Raw genomic sequence first — 13,748 nt, 5'->3', positions numbered from 1 at the left:
GTACTGTGGGGGGTGAATCTCTTAGGGCAGGGGTCTTCAACCCATGGCCCGCGGGCCACGAGTGGCCCGCGGAGCTGATCTCAGTGGCCCCCTGCCCGCCATGCACAGGATCTTTTTTTTTAAAGTAAAAGAAAACGCTGCCGAGGGAGGCAGCGTAATGGAGTCCCCCCGGGTGCCGCCTACCCGATTTCCATTGGCTGCAGGCAGGGCAGAGTGGATCCAGTGTGGCTGAGGGAGGAGGAGGCACGTCTGGTCACGAGCTGGGGAGTTGGGACCCGGCGAAGCTGCGGGAGGAGGAGGTACAGCTGGCGGGAGCAGGGGACCTTGCAATGCTGCAGGCATTACTGAGGGCATTTTGTGTGGGGCATTACTGAGGGCATTGTGTGTGAGGGGCACTGCTGGGGCATTGTGTGTGAGGGGCACTGCTGGGGCATTGTGTGTGAGGGGCACTTCTGGGGCATTGTGTGTGAGGGGCACTGCTGGGGCATTGGGTGTGAGGGGCACTGCTGGGGCATTGTGTGTGAGGGGCACTGCTGGGGCATTGTGTGTGAGGGGCACTGCTGGGGCATTGTGTGTGAGGGGCACTGCTGGGGCATTGTGTGTGAGGGGCACTGCTGGGGCATTGTGTGTGAGGGGCACTGCTGGGGCATTAGGTGAGGGGCACTGCTTGGGCATCATATGTATAAGCAGGAGTACTGCTGGCATTATGGTCTGTGGCATAATGGGCATCACTGTGGGGCATAATGTGCAATGGGCATAATTTTTGTGTGGATTAATGTGTAATGGGCATCACGGTGTGCGGCATAATGTGTAATGTGTATTATGGATAAACAGTGTAACAGTGTATATTGATTTAAGTAGCCTTTCATTGTTTGGGTTCGATCTGTGAGGCGTACTAAGTCACTGTGTGGGCCTTCATGTTTATATGTCAGTGTGCAGCCTTCAGTCAACTTAAGCGTGTGAGGACAACGACCATTCCTGCGGTAACCAATGTCTGGTCATGCAGGTTGCAAAAGAGGTGTCAGGTAATTGTTTTCCTGCTAGTTCACACGTGTGTGTGTGTGTGTGTGGGGTTATGTGCTGAGTATGGGCGGCTGTGCAAACTATCTATGAAGGACTGTGCTGATGTTATAGGGGAGCTGTGATTCTATGAGGCTGTCCGAAATACCGCAGTAGAGTATAGTGGCCCTCGGGCTTCACTGGATTTTTTTAGGTGGCCCACGCTGTCTTAAAGGTTGAAGACCCCTGTCTTAGGGTAACTGCCAGACGCTGTCTATTCTACTAGATTGGGGGGTCTCCCAACTGCCACACCAACTGATTTGGTGTAGCAGTTGGGAGACTAATTTTGGCTATGGCACGCCATTCAATGATATGCCCAATGAACATGTGCAATACCAGTTACACGGTGGGATCACTGACTCACATAAGTTGTGTGCAACTACAGCAAGCAGCAAATGTGGCAAACTAAATTGCTTAAAACAAATCCTTTGTCAGTGGGGCAGAAGAGATAGATTGGGTTGATGAAGCAGAGGCAATGGTGCCCAGAGGGGGGGGGGGGGGAGCGGACACTAATTGCCTGGGCCTTTTTGGCTCTGGTCTGCCCACCTCTTACCTGGAATCGACAGCAGGATCTCTTCTCCTCAGCTTAGGATACATTTCTCTGTGTTGGCACCGCAGGTGGTCTATGCTGGTAGTGGTAGCGATCACATTGGTTCACTGTAAACACCCCCCCCCCCCCCTCCCCAGCTCTTCAAGGTGTGGCCATGCCTTCCATCATTAGTACATACTCATAAAAAAGTACCTGGGCCCGACCAAGCTCTCTACAGCCCTGAGCAGAAGAACATTCCTGCGATTACAACTGTGCCTTTATAACACCACGCATGTAGTGAAGTCGGGGGTAATGTGTCCAGAATGTTATTTAGGACTATAGTGGGTTCAGAACACAAACCACAGAAGTGGGCTCCTGAGCAGCATTCCATTAAAATAAAATAGAACAAAAATAATAATAAAAAATAAAGTAAAGTAAATCTACCTTTTTTCATTGCTCAGCCCAGGGAGATTAATGTATAAATACCCAGCTAGGTATATGTGCAGTGGGAGTACCATGAGGTGCCATCTTGTTCCTAAATGATAGGTAAATAAATGTCATTATACAATATACTGTATTATTGGGTGTAAAATGACAGAAGGGAGTATTGCCACTAGTAAACACATGTATATTATGAATAAGTAAGTTATCTTACAACAGGACGTGTCACCCTATACCAAAAGGTCCATGCAGGACTGATCAATGTGTCTGCATTAGTGAAGCTCATTAATGCATCAGGAAAAATAGTTAAATGAATCCTTTGTTTCTCTGTGATGGATCAAGACTTACTAACAAGTGACTCTATGTTGCCGAAGATTTCCGCCTCTGCGCATCATCAGTGACATCCTCCGTCATCTGTACATGCAAGACGACAGGGGACATTGCAAGTGAGGACCATGCTGTGGAATGCAGCATGGCACCCATCACCGCTCCCTCGCTGACAGCATAGGCAAGTGTGTACAGACTTGGCAAAGACAGCTACCTCTCTAGGGCCCTTATTCTGATTGACGCGGACTTTACCGCATACTTTCGGATCGCGTGTTTACGGCGTCTGCGCATGCGTGGAGAACGCAACGCGCATGTGCCACGCCTTGACTCGGTACCAGTTCGGCCAGATCCCGTCCAGAACTGTTCACCGCTATCATTCGGGAAATAGGGGCGTATTATGGGCGTCATGCGGAATGACACATGGGCGTAGTTTCAAAGTGGGCAAAACGGGGCGGAAACATGGGCGGACACGGGGGAGTACACTTATGTTGGGGGGCGTACATTCGGAAACCACTCCGAATGCACGCGATCAAAAAGGCCAGAAATGTGCGGTGTCCACAAGTGTACTATTGCTTTGCGGACACCACTCGTTCATGCGGTAGGCGAACGTACGCCTAATGACTACAACCATTAACACCTGAACCCAATAGAATCTACTCCTTTACTCATTACTCACTAATAGGACGCTTGTCAGTGCTTTAATTGAAACCATTGCACTTACATTGCTGTAAGGGTTAATGTGTGCAATGCATGTGTTAGGCATGCTTGTAAGGATATATTGGAATCTAATTGATTCCAATTCCAAATAAGCATTTTTTTATGAGGATAGGTAATTGAATAAGTGGGTCATGTGATGTATAGCAGAAGATACTTCATAGTGGGTTGTTTGGCGTAAATACTCCGCTTACGTGCGGTAGCACCGCTTGGCTCCCGTTCGGATGCGGTATTCCCGAGCATACTCTGTAATACTCTGTAATACCGTGCCGAATCGGAGTGTTTCTCCCGCACACGCATGCTTTGTATGTCGTCCGTAAACACGCCCTGTTCTTAAAGAGTGAGTCCGTCCGAATGCGGAGGACACGTGGGCGTTTCTACGGACGATGGCCGCACGCGGCAAAACACCGTGGCGTGCGGACCGCACCGTAAGAATGCGGGAATATCCGCACCGATCAGAATAAGGGCCTAGGTCCTGCTGCGGGTGATGTGTTGGGTACACATCGCATAATGGGGGTTATTCTGATGGCTTTGCGTATTTCTAGTCGCAACTCCATACTGAGAAGGTCGGGACCCACTTTGGGGTCAAGACCCACAGTTTGAGAACCACTGTTTTAGAAGATAATAGATAGATGCTATATCAATATTATATTATTTTTATGTCTATTCATTGGGGGAGGTGGTTTTAAATGTAAAGTGTGAGCACCATTCCGGCTGCCAACAGAGACCAGCAATGTTTAGGGTTGCAGTGGCTGTGTGTGACGTCATGCAGCCGCCATGGTCGACACAACTGCGTTTTCTGGGCCATTACCAGTAAATGTTCGGGTATGTAAGGTTTAATGTATTCAATGCTTGTTAGCTATCACCAGTGGTGGATTCAGACGGGAGCTGCAGAACAGTTTAAAATTCAAATAAGGGTGCCACACCAACTGCCATTCCAAACTGACTCATTGGCAGTTGCTATGGCTCCCCTATTTGAATTTTTGAACTGTGCTGCAGCCTCCCCTCTGGAGCTGCCACTGGCTATCACCCCTCCCGATGGGGGTTATTTTGGTTTAATCTTTCTATCAAATTCCTTCTTAGATGGACAAAACCATGTGCACTGCAGGGGGCATATGTAAAATGTGCAGAGATAATTAGATTTGGGTGAGTTATGTTGTTTCTGTGCAGGGAAAATACTGACTGCTTTATTTTTATACTGCAATATAGATCTCACTTTGAAGTAAAACCCCACCCAAATCTAACTCTCTCTGCACAAGCTACATCTGCCCCACCTGCAGTGCACATGGTTTTGTCCATCTAAGAAGGATTTTGTCAGAAAGAGTAAACCAAAATAACCCCCAATGTACTGTGGGGGGTGAATCTCTTAAGGTGACTGCCAGATGGCTGTGCCAATGTAACGGAACCATTACTTTAAAACATTGTGCTACAGCGCCACCTGGGCAGCCTGAAGGCAAAGTCTCCTTCACACGCCACAAACATTAGATCATACATGCCCATTGTATATCCTTCATTTTATGCACATGGGCAGTATGACTGGTGAGTCTCTGAGCACTCATTCAATTGTGTTTAGCAGCATTATGGGGAGGGGTTACAAGTGTTTTAGCCTAGGGCACCTGAAACAATTAATCAGACCCTAGTTGTGGATAATGTTACTGGGTGATTATCAGTAGTCTATGGTTTTATCATGAGGTGGTATGTGCTCAGTAAGTATAGGAAATAACAAAACTAATTGGAGAATGTTGATACGTTATGCCACATCTCTCTGCAAGCCACATGACTGACACGGGTGGGTGGGTTCAGACTTCAGACCAACTTTCTTTGCAGTGGCGTAGCTACGTTTTGGGCGCCCCCCCCCCCCCCGCCGCCCCGCCAAGCACCCCTACCCCCCTGCGCTGCTGCCTCGCCGCCTATGCAAACCCCCCCCCCTCTCCAATCCCCCACAGCCTTACCTATCGCGCTGGTCCCGGCGGCTCCGTTCTTCTGCTGAGGACCACCACAAAATGGCCGCCCCCATACAGCAGACAATTTCAGAGAACTGTGTGCTATATGGGGGCGGCCATTTTGTGGTGGTCCTCAGCAGAAGAACGGAGCCGCCGGGACCAGCGCGATAGGTAAGTCTGTGGGGGATGGGGGGGGTTTTAACTATAGCACCGCAGCCCCCGGCGCCCCCACATGCACAGCGCCCCCCCGCGGTGGCGGGGGCTGCGGTGCTATAGTTACGCCGCTGTTTCTTTGAATGCCAATCGTTTTTCATTATCTAGCATATGGGGACTTCCAATAGCTGTGAGTCCCTTCACTGCGCACACAAATACAAAAATGTAAGAGTCTTGGGTGATTAAGACACCACCCGTCCTTTCCTCTTAATTGAATTAGCCCTTGTATAAATACAGAGAGAGAATTACATAAATAGCTATATACTGTATGTTACAGGCAGATGGTAAGTCATAAAAACCTTTACTCTGTCAGGGACAGCAGGAACTAAAATATACAGACAAAAGGAAGGGAGCAATGTACATTACATGGTGTTAGAAACGCTGTACAGCATGATAGTATTTCAATAGTCATCTGTGTATATTATACTGTCTGGCAGGGCCGAAGGGTCTGATGCCCACTGCTGCTCTTCCATCTGGCACACTGCACCATTGATTTACTGTTACACTGACTTTCTGCGGTAGATACGTTTCTAGTAAGGTCACTGCAGCAAGCTACACAAACAGGATGCACTGAGATGTCAGGTATATAGATTCTATTTTCCATTGGTGGTTTTATAAGGTAAATTTATACTTTCTACGTTTAAACGTTTTCAAACCTTGTTAAATTCACTTGGATGATTTGACTCAATTGAAGCAATAATCACGTCACTAGTGCAACAGTTAAGCCCCATACACACTAGGCGATATTGTTCACAATATCGCTCAGAAAGGGCTTTCTGAGCAATATTGTAGACAATGTCGTCTAGTGTGTACGCTCCCTGTCATTAACTCCCGTGTGCCGTTAACGAGGGAGGTCTTCATTAACGATGACCATGCTGCGGCTGCCGCACGGCCTTCTCCCCCCATACACACACTGCCCCCCCCTGCTGTCGCTCACCTCCTAGCAGGCATTGGCAAGTGTGTATGTACTTGCTGATGCCCCCATCCCCCCCCCCCCCCTGATCCCCGACACAGCCAATATTGGCGGAGGGGGATATTGGGTAGTGTGTATGGGGCTTAACTCACACAATACATGTCCCACACAGTTTAAGTGCAGACCTGGGCATGCGCAGTAGCACAGCTGAGGGGGCAGAGGAGGGAGTAATCTGATTCCATTACTTCTCAGTGATCCTGTCAGAGCCCCTGTCGCTACTAATCACTAATGGCACATCTGGACAAAGGGGGTTATTCAGACCTGATCGCTTCTCTGTGCAGAGCCCTGCCATCAGATAGCCACTGCGCCACCAGAGTGACATCCCGCCCTGTGCACGGCCTATGACAATATTGCAGATTGGCGAATAGCTGTATATCTAGTTGCAACTCAGTCATCTTCTAATGATTTTCCCACTGTGTGCAGCCTGTGCATAACCCAGGACCTACTCGGACAGTGCGATAGTATAGCTGATCGAGGCTTGAGCTGACGTCACACACACACCCTGAAAACTCTTGGGCAGGCCTGCGTTTTCCCTGACACTGCCAGTTAACGGCCAGTTACCACCCCCAAACGTCGGCTTCCTGTCAATCAACATGCGTACAGCTAGCAATGAAAAGAAGATGCTAGATTTTATCGCTGGATGGTCTCGTGCATGCACAATATGATCTGAACACATGCACAGTCGACCGATAATGAGCCAGGCTGCAAATGATCAGGTCTGACTAACCCCCAAGATTCCTTATTCCCAAATAAAGATTTATCTTGCTAAGGAATCTGTCTTTTTCAGGAGCTGGTCATAAATGACAATAAATTGAAACCTAAAGAAATTGTTAACAATCAGTGCACACACGTTTCCCACGGGAAACAAACACATTGTCCCCCACATGAAACAAATAAAAACACAAAACTCAGAAAAAAAATATAAAAACACATTCTCCCCCCACATGAAAAAAATTAAATAAAAAATACATTGTCCAAACATTGTCCCCCTCGGGTTAAAAAAACAAACTTCCCAGGAAAAGTAAAGTCTGAAAAGTATAGTAAAACATATTGTCCCCCCACTATGAAAAAAAAACAAAAATTATTTGCTCTCCTCAGGACAGAAATAAAAACATTGTCCCCCATTTAAAAATAAAAAAGCAAAATAAAAAAAACATTGTCCCGCACTGGTAAAAAATAAAAACACATTGATGACAACTGGGGAAAAAAGAATAACACATGGCTCCCCATTGTGGTGAAACAAACACTATGGGGTGACATTTAATGGAATGCGATTTTGGGTTGTTTCTGGAAATTTTAGGCCAAAAAAAAAATGCCAGAATTTGCACGTCTACCCAAAATCTGCAACTTAATGAGGTACAAATTGCACTAAAAATCGGACTTTTCGCCGCAAATTCGCACATTCTGAACTCGCGATTTTTGGTCACACTTCAATTTGCATCCAGATGTTTCCCTATTATAAAGTATACAATTCGCAAAATTAATGAGATGCGATTTCAGGGAAAACATTGCTACAAATCGCAAAAAAAAAATAGACCTGGTTCTGACAGGCGAATTTGACAGAACCATGCACAGATCATTGAGATCTGTGCATGGTTCTGTCTCAAAAAATGTGTAAAAGTTCAAATAAAAAAATGGCGTGGGGTCCCTCATTAAGCCAGACCTGATTCCAAAAATATGGGGGACAAAAAGTGTAGGGGTCACCCGTATTTATGAAACCGTCCTCAGACTCTTGAAACTTGGCCCCGTATTTTGGAACCAGCACCGTATTTTGGCTCCAAAACCCGTGTTGTCATGCCACAGCTGGGGGACACGTTTTACTTCAGGTCCCCCTGGCCGTATCATGCGCACAATTGCTGGTCCACCCTAGACTTGGTTCCTGGGGGAGTGGGGACCCCCCCCAATAAAGGGGTCCTCCAGGCATTTCCCGTCTAGAGCTGAAGCCCAAGGCTTCCTTGAAGAGTAGGTTTGTACTGCTACATCTGAGAGGAATCTTTTAAAATGACTGAGATCCAAATGTAGATGAGCCCCAAAGCAGTTAGTAAGTGCTACTATACTTGTTAAAGCACTGAGAAATGGTGCTAATGATTCAATGTAAATGTATCTATTTCATACCTTTTTTCCCCAAAAATGTAACAATGTAATGTGGGCTAGGTGAAATGAGGGAGATTGCTAGACTAATGAGGGAGAAAGGGAGATTGCTTCTATTTCAGGGAGTCTTCTGCAGAATGCAGGAGGGTAGGCAACTATGGGGTGCAGCTTTACTGTGAAAACCGGCTTTGGGGAGACTGTATGTTGGGATGTACACATACAAAAAGATATTGTGCTGCCAAATGAAAGGGGCAGGGCTAAATGACACAAATTCCGGTAATTTAGCCTCACACCTTAGCCACAGTCCTGCAAATCACATTTTAGGCAGTCAGAAGTTTTGATTAGACAATAACTACACATCATTTTTTAGGTTAAATTAATAAAATACTAAAATTACAGTAAAATAATTTATTTATATTATGCACCCCAATTCCCAAATTTTTTTTTTTTACCCCAAAAAATTATTTTGATTTTTTTATTGGCATATTTTTTTTAATTCCTCTTGCTATCACACAATATTCATAAGCTTTCTACACGAATCAGTCTAATAAAAATGATTATACTACGATGTTGATGAGAAGAAAAAGAACAACAAGAACAACAAGAACAACAACAAGAACAACAACAAGAACAACAACAACAACAACACGGTGACAGTCGATCCGGTTACCGCCCTTTTATTTTGGGAGAAAAAAAACCTAATAACGAAAAATAAACTACAACTCCCGGGCTCCTCCAGTCCAGCTGCGCAACAGAAGGATTCTGGGTAATCCGATGGCGTCTTGATACAACATTCCACCTGATTTACCCAGAATCCCCAGAAAGCGTGCGGCTGAAGGCCTCTGGGAATTGTAGTGCGTGGCAGGCCCAGCCGGTCTATCTATGTCACTGCGTTCCCCTGAATGGGCGGTGCCTGCTGCACGACGTTGTCGGGGGCCGCGGATAGAGCCCGGGGCTGGGCCCTGGCGACGCGCGAGACGTCACTGTGCGGCGACTCCAGCATCAGGAAGTGATCAGGGAGCAGTATGCTGGGGACCGTCACAGCCATTATCGCAGAGACATCCCGCCCCGGCCGCCCGGAGTCCCCCCCTGTGATAAGGTAAGGGGGGCTGCTTTGATTGTAATCTCCTTTCTGCGGGGCGGGGGCCGCCATCTGTGCGGTGGAGGTGCTAAGCACTGATTACAGCTGCTACACCCGCACATCTGGGTATATACCCGGCTACGTGTCCCTGGTTGTCATAGTGCTGTCATTTATGCTGTGTAGTATGTGCAGTTACTTACAGAACATCACATCCTACACCTGACTAGGCCATGGAGCAGTGTCAGCATTGCCATGGAGCAGTGATATGTAGCCATTGATGGTCACATTGAATTGATATTGTTATGTGATTCCCCCCTGCTTCTAGCATGCAGCACAGACAACGGGAAAGGGGTCATTAACTACATGCAGGGGCGCACATCGGTAACAATATTGACTATACACACTGAATTATGATATACACTATATTGTTCAGAAGGGCCAGAAATTAGCGATATTATTTATAATGTTGCTTACTGTGTATGTGGTCTTATATGCAGTAGAGACCTCACCTTGGGGCAGTGGCTGGGGATCTGGACCGAAGACCGTTTCTGGTAATTAACCAGCTGATTCCTGTCATATACTAATGGGCAAATCCTGCAGCCTCTAATATAGTTAATTGTATTGGCGGTGCCATGGGAGAACGGGATACGCACTGACCGATTATCGCCCACGATAAAGGTCAGTAACATCACCCCCCTCAGCTCCGTACATGCAGTCGTTGATATTGTCCTATTTAGCTGTGTGTACAGACATCAGGGTGGGGGGAGGGTTTGTTAACGACTTGCGGCAGTGCGTATCTTTAACAACATTGAATGTACACACTGGACAATATGCGGTACTTCTTTCCTAGAACGGCACCCACGATTTTGATCTTAGGCATCGCAAGGAAAAAAATCGCATGCGATGCGACCGACGCGATTACCGCAATTTCACATAGGGAACAATGTTAAATGGCCCAATTGACCCGATTTCACATAGGGAACAATGTTAAATGGCCCACAGACCCCAAATACCCACCCTGAAGTGTGAAATGCCCCCCCCCCCCCCAATTGTTAACGCCACCCCACCATCAACGTCAACCCGAAGCGTGGCGAGCGCAGCGGTACGTGTCCTCAGACCTTTTCATAACCCCACTATCCACGTCGGCGTGGAGTTGAGAATAGAAAGTGTGGCGAGCGGACGCGGAACACGCTCCCGAAGTGAGCCCCGCGAGGGGACACGGATTACTTAACATGTATTCCGCGGGGCTCGCTGCGCTCGCCACGCTTCGGGCTCGTATTCCGCGGCCCCACGCGGGGCTCGCTGTGCTCGCCACGCTTTCTATTCTCAACTCCACGCCGACGTGGATATTGGTGGTATGAAAAGGTCGAAGGACGCGTACCGCCGCCCATCGCGGGCTCGCTGCGCTCGCCACGCTTCGGGTTGATGGTGGGGTGGCGTTAACAATTGGGGGGGCCATTTCACACTTCAGGGTGGCTATTTGGGGTCTGTGGGCCATTTAACATTGTTCCCTATGTAAAATCGGGTCAATTGGGCCATTTAACATTGTTCCCTATGTAAAATCGGTAATCGCGTCGGTCGCATCGCATGCGATTTTTTTTGGGCCGCATGCGATGCGACCGACGCGATTTACATTTTACCATGTATTTCTATGTAAAATCGCGGGCATCGCATCGGTTGCATCGCATGCCATTATAATGGCATGCGATGTACATGCGATGGGTGCCGTTCTAGGAAACAAGTACCCAATATGCACATGATATCGTTAATATCATTATCGTCCGTCTAGTTAACGATATATCGCCCAGTGTTTGCCCAGCTCAACCGATCCTCACAGACCTGGTAGCAAATGGAATAAAATCAGGACCTTTGCGGGTTGACAACTATCGTTTTCCAATGTCCTACGCTACCTTTACCTTTGAGTTTTTGTCGGTCGGTCTTTCCACTCAAAAATTCTTGGGAAGCCAAAATAACATATCTAATGTTTTATGTTTGTCTTTTGTTTTTATTGTTTTTTGATAAATTGGGATGAAAGTAAAATTCAAGCTCCATATGAAGTTTATTACTTTGTATTAAAGTTTTTTAACTGTTGCACACACCTTCCAGGGTATATGCCCAGACAGGCTTTGTAGGCAGCCCAAATTCCTTCAGCGCTCTGATGATTTCTTTCATTTTTCTAGTGCAGTTTAGAATTAAAAGTAAACTTACATTGCATTTGTACAGGCAGCCACACCTTTGTGTGAATTACAGTGTTGATACTGGAGCCACATTATGTGGGTTGCGATTTAGTGCATGGCAACTTGACACTAGGAACACATATCAAGCAAATAGATTTATTTACGTTTTCCGACTTCATTTGCTTCATACGTTTCTGATTAATCATTCACATACTGGTGCAAATGACTTTTATTATTATTATATGTTATTTGTAAGATGCCGCAGCGCAGTACAAAATGCTCCATATGTAAATATGATGAGGTCATTAGGTCGACACAAAAAAATGAATAGCGCACTAATACTGTACATAAACTGTTAACATTTGTAGTTTTTAATCTGTATCTAACATAATCCTATGCTAATAAGCCATAATACAAATAGTCAAGATCTCTACTTATTATTTCTGTAAATTAGTTAACTAACCTCTGCTATTGTACTAAAAATTTTAATTATTTTGTATTTGTTGTCATCATTCAAATCCTAATGTGTACCCACTATGCTGCTAGTGATGTGCCCTCCCGTTGCTTGCTAGCAACTTCCTCCCACCATCTGTACGGGTGCCGGACGGGGTGCCAACAGTTGGGATCCCGACAGGCATTTATCTGATGTCGGGATCCAGACTGTCCAGACACTGACAGTCGGGTTCCCGACGGACGTCGGCTATTTTCCCTCGTGGGGGTCCATGACCCCCATAGAGGGAGAATAGAATAGGTGGCGAGCTTAGCGAGCCACAGTGCCCGAAGCGTGGCAAGTGCAGCAAGCCCGCAAGTGACTTAGTTGCGCTCACCATGCTGTCTGGGTCCGGCCAGTTGGGATCCCAACATCGGGCTAATGACTGTAGGGATTCCGACTGTCGGACCCCTGTACCACACCCATCTGTACATGCAGCTCCATCGGAGGATGTCACTAGCAATGCCATGCTACTTATTGTTGAAGTCCGCGAAAAGTCAACTGTTTGAGTGCGCAAATGGGACCTTTTGCTGTGCGACCATTAGTTTGGTCGCATATTCCTCTGATCGACCAGTAATCTACCCTTTAGTGTGTATGGGGCTAAAGTTTGAAGACTTTTTGCTCAGTCCTCATTATAACTGCTTAATACAATTATGTTCAAGGACATCCACTAATTCCCAGATCTGAGGTCCTGCTACATTATATCAAATTTTTTAGGTTTATTCTTTGACTTGGCCATTACTATATATATATCTATCAGCTGGTATGGGGATTTGGCAGGTACACCATGGCATGTCACTCCAGGATTTTTTAGAAAAGGTAGAATTTAATGTACAACATTTCGGGGTACACAAGACCCCGTCAGGTATACAGCATATAAAAAAAAAATTATGAATCCCGCCTGCTGAGCTAACGTTGAGCCAGCCGAGAACGGGACAGATCATGGCTGTCGGGGTAGCCCGACAGTTGTGACATCAGATTGAATACCCCCTTTAGTGTTGGCATAAAGGTTTATCAGATTTGAAATTAGGACCATTCAACTCCACTTTAGTTTCTTCTGTCAGGAGGTGGAATTTGTTATTTATTGTGCAGGAAACCCATACTCCTCCATCTATTCTTTTCAACCGTGGGGCCTTCTTCTGTCTTCTCTCCCATGAAAGAAATTTTTTGTTTTTCCTCTCATTGTCATGAACCTAAGGGCTATTTCACACACTCCAGCTCCTGCCGGATGGCGAAATCCCGCACGGCCAGGAAGCCGTGGCACACTAAGAAGTTTAGAATGGAGGGGATGGCCACAGCCCGGCAGCCGTCCCTTCCAGTGGTGGGATCCAGCTGCAACTGTACGGCCGGGCTGTGGCCGTTCCGTGTGAATGGACACAATTGTGTCCATTAACAACTACTTTGCACGGCACTGCTTTTGGCCGTGCCGGAATTCGCCGTCCGGCAGGAGCCAGAGTGTGTGAAATAGCCCTAAAGCCCCATACACACTGGGCGACAGCTATCAGCTGATAGCCGCTCAGTTTACTCATATGAGCGGCTTTCAGCTTGAAAGCCAGCCAGTGTGTACAGAGCAGCGGTGAGCACTGTTGTGCGCTCCTGCATCATGGCCTCCCACTAGGGAAAGCCGCCCACCCCGGGGAAAATCGCTGAAATAGTTGAAAAACACTCAGTGTGCAGGGACTTTAACTCTGTTGCCATGCAGATTTAGGT

General features: G+C 46.9%; 1 protein-coding gene across 1 annotated transcript in view; it reads left to right on the top strand.

Moving 5' to 3' along the window:
- Nucleotides 1–9,171: 9,171 nt before the first annotated feature.
- MTMR4 (myotubularin related protein 4) overlaps nucleotides 9,172–13,748 on the top strand; it is a 76,211-nt gene continuing 71,634 nt past the window's right edge. Inside the window, exon 1 of the mRNA XM_083172044.1 lies at nucleotides 9,172–9,389. The gene's annotated coding sequence lies outside the window, so the exon portion shown is untranslated. The remainder of the gene's footprint in view (nucleotides 9,390–13,748) is intronic.

Source organism: Crinia signifera, chromosome 2, assembly GCF_055691185.1.
Source record: "Crinia signifera chromosome 2, ASM5569118v1, whole genome shotgun sequence".
In the NCBI taxonomy this organism is placed as follows: domain Eukaryota; kingdom Metazoa; phylum Chordata; class Amphibia; order Anura; family Myobatrachidae; genus Crinia; species Crinia signifera.
Note: the sequence above shows the minus strand (reverse complement) of the source record. Positions and strands in the feature narration are given on the sequence as shown.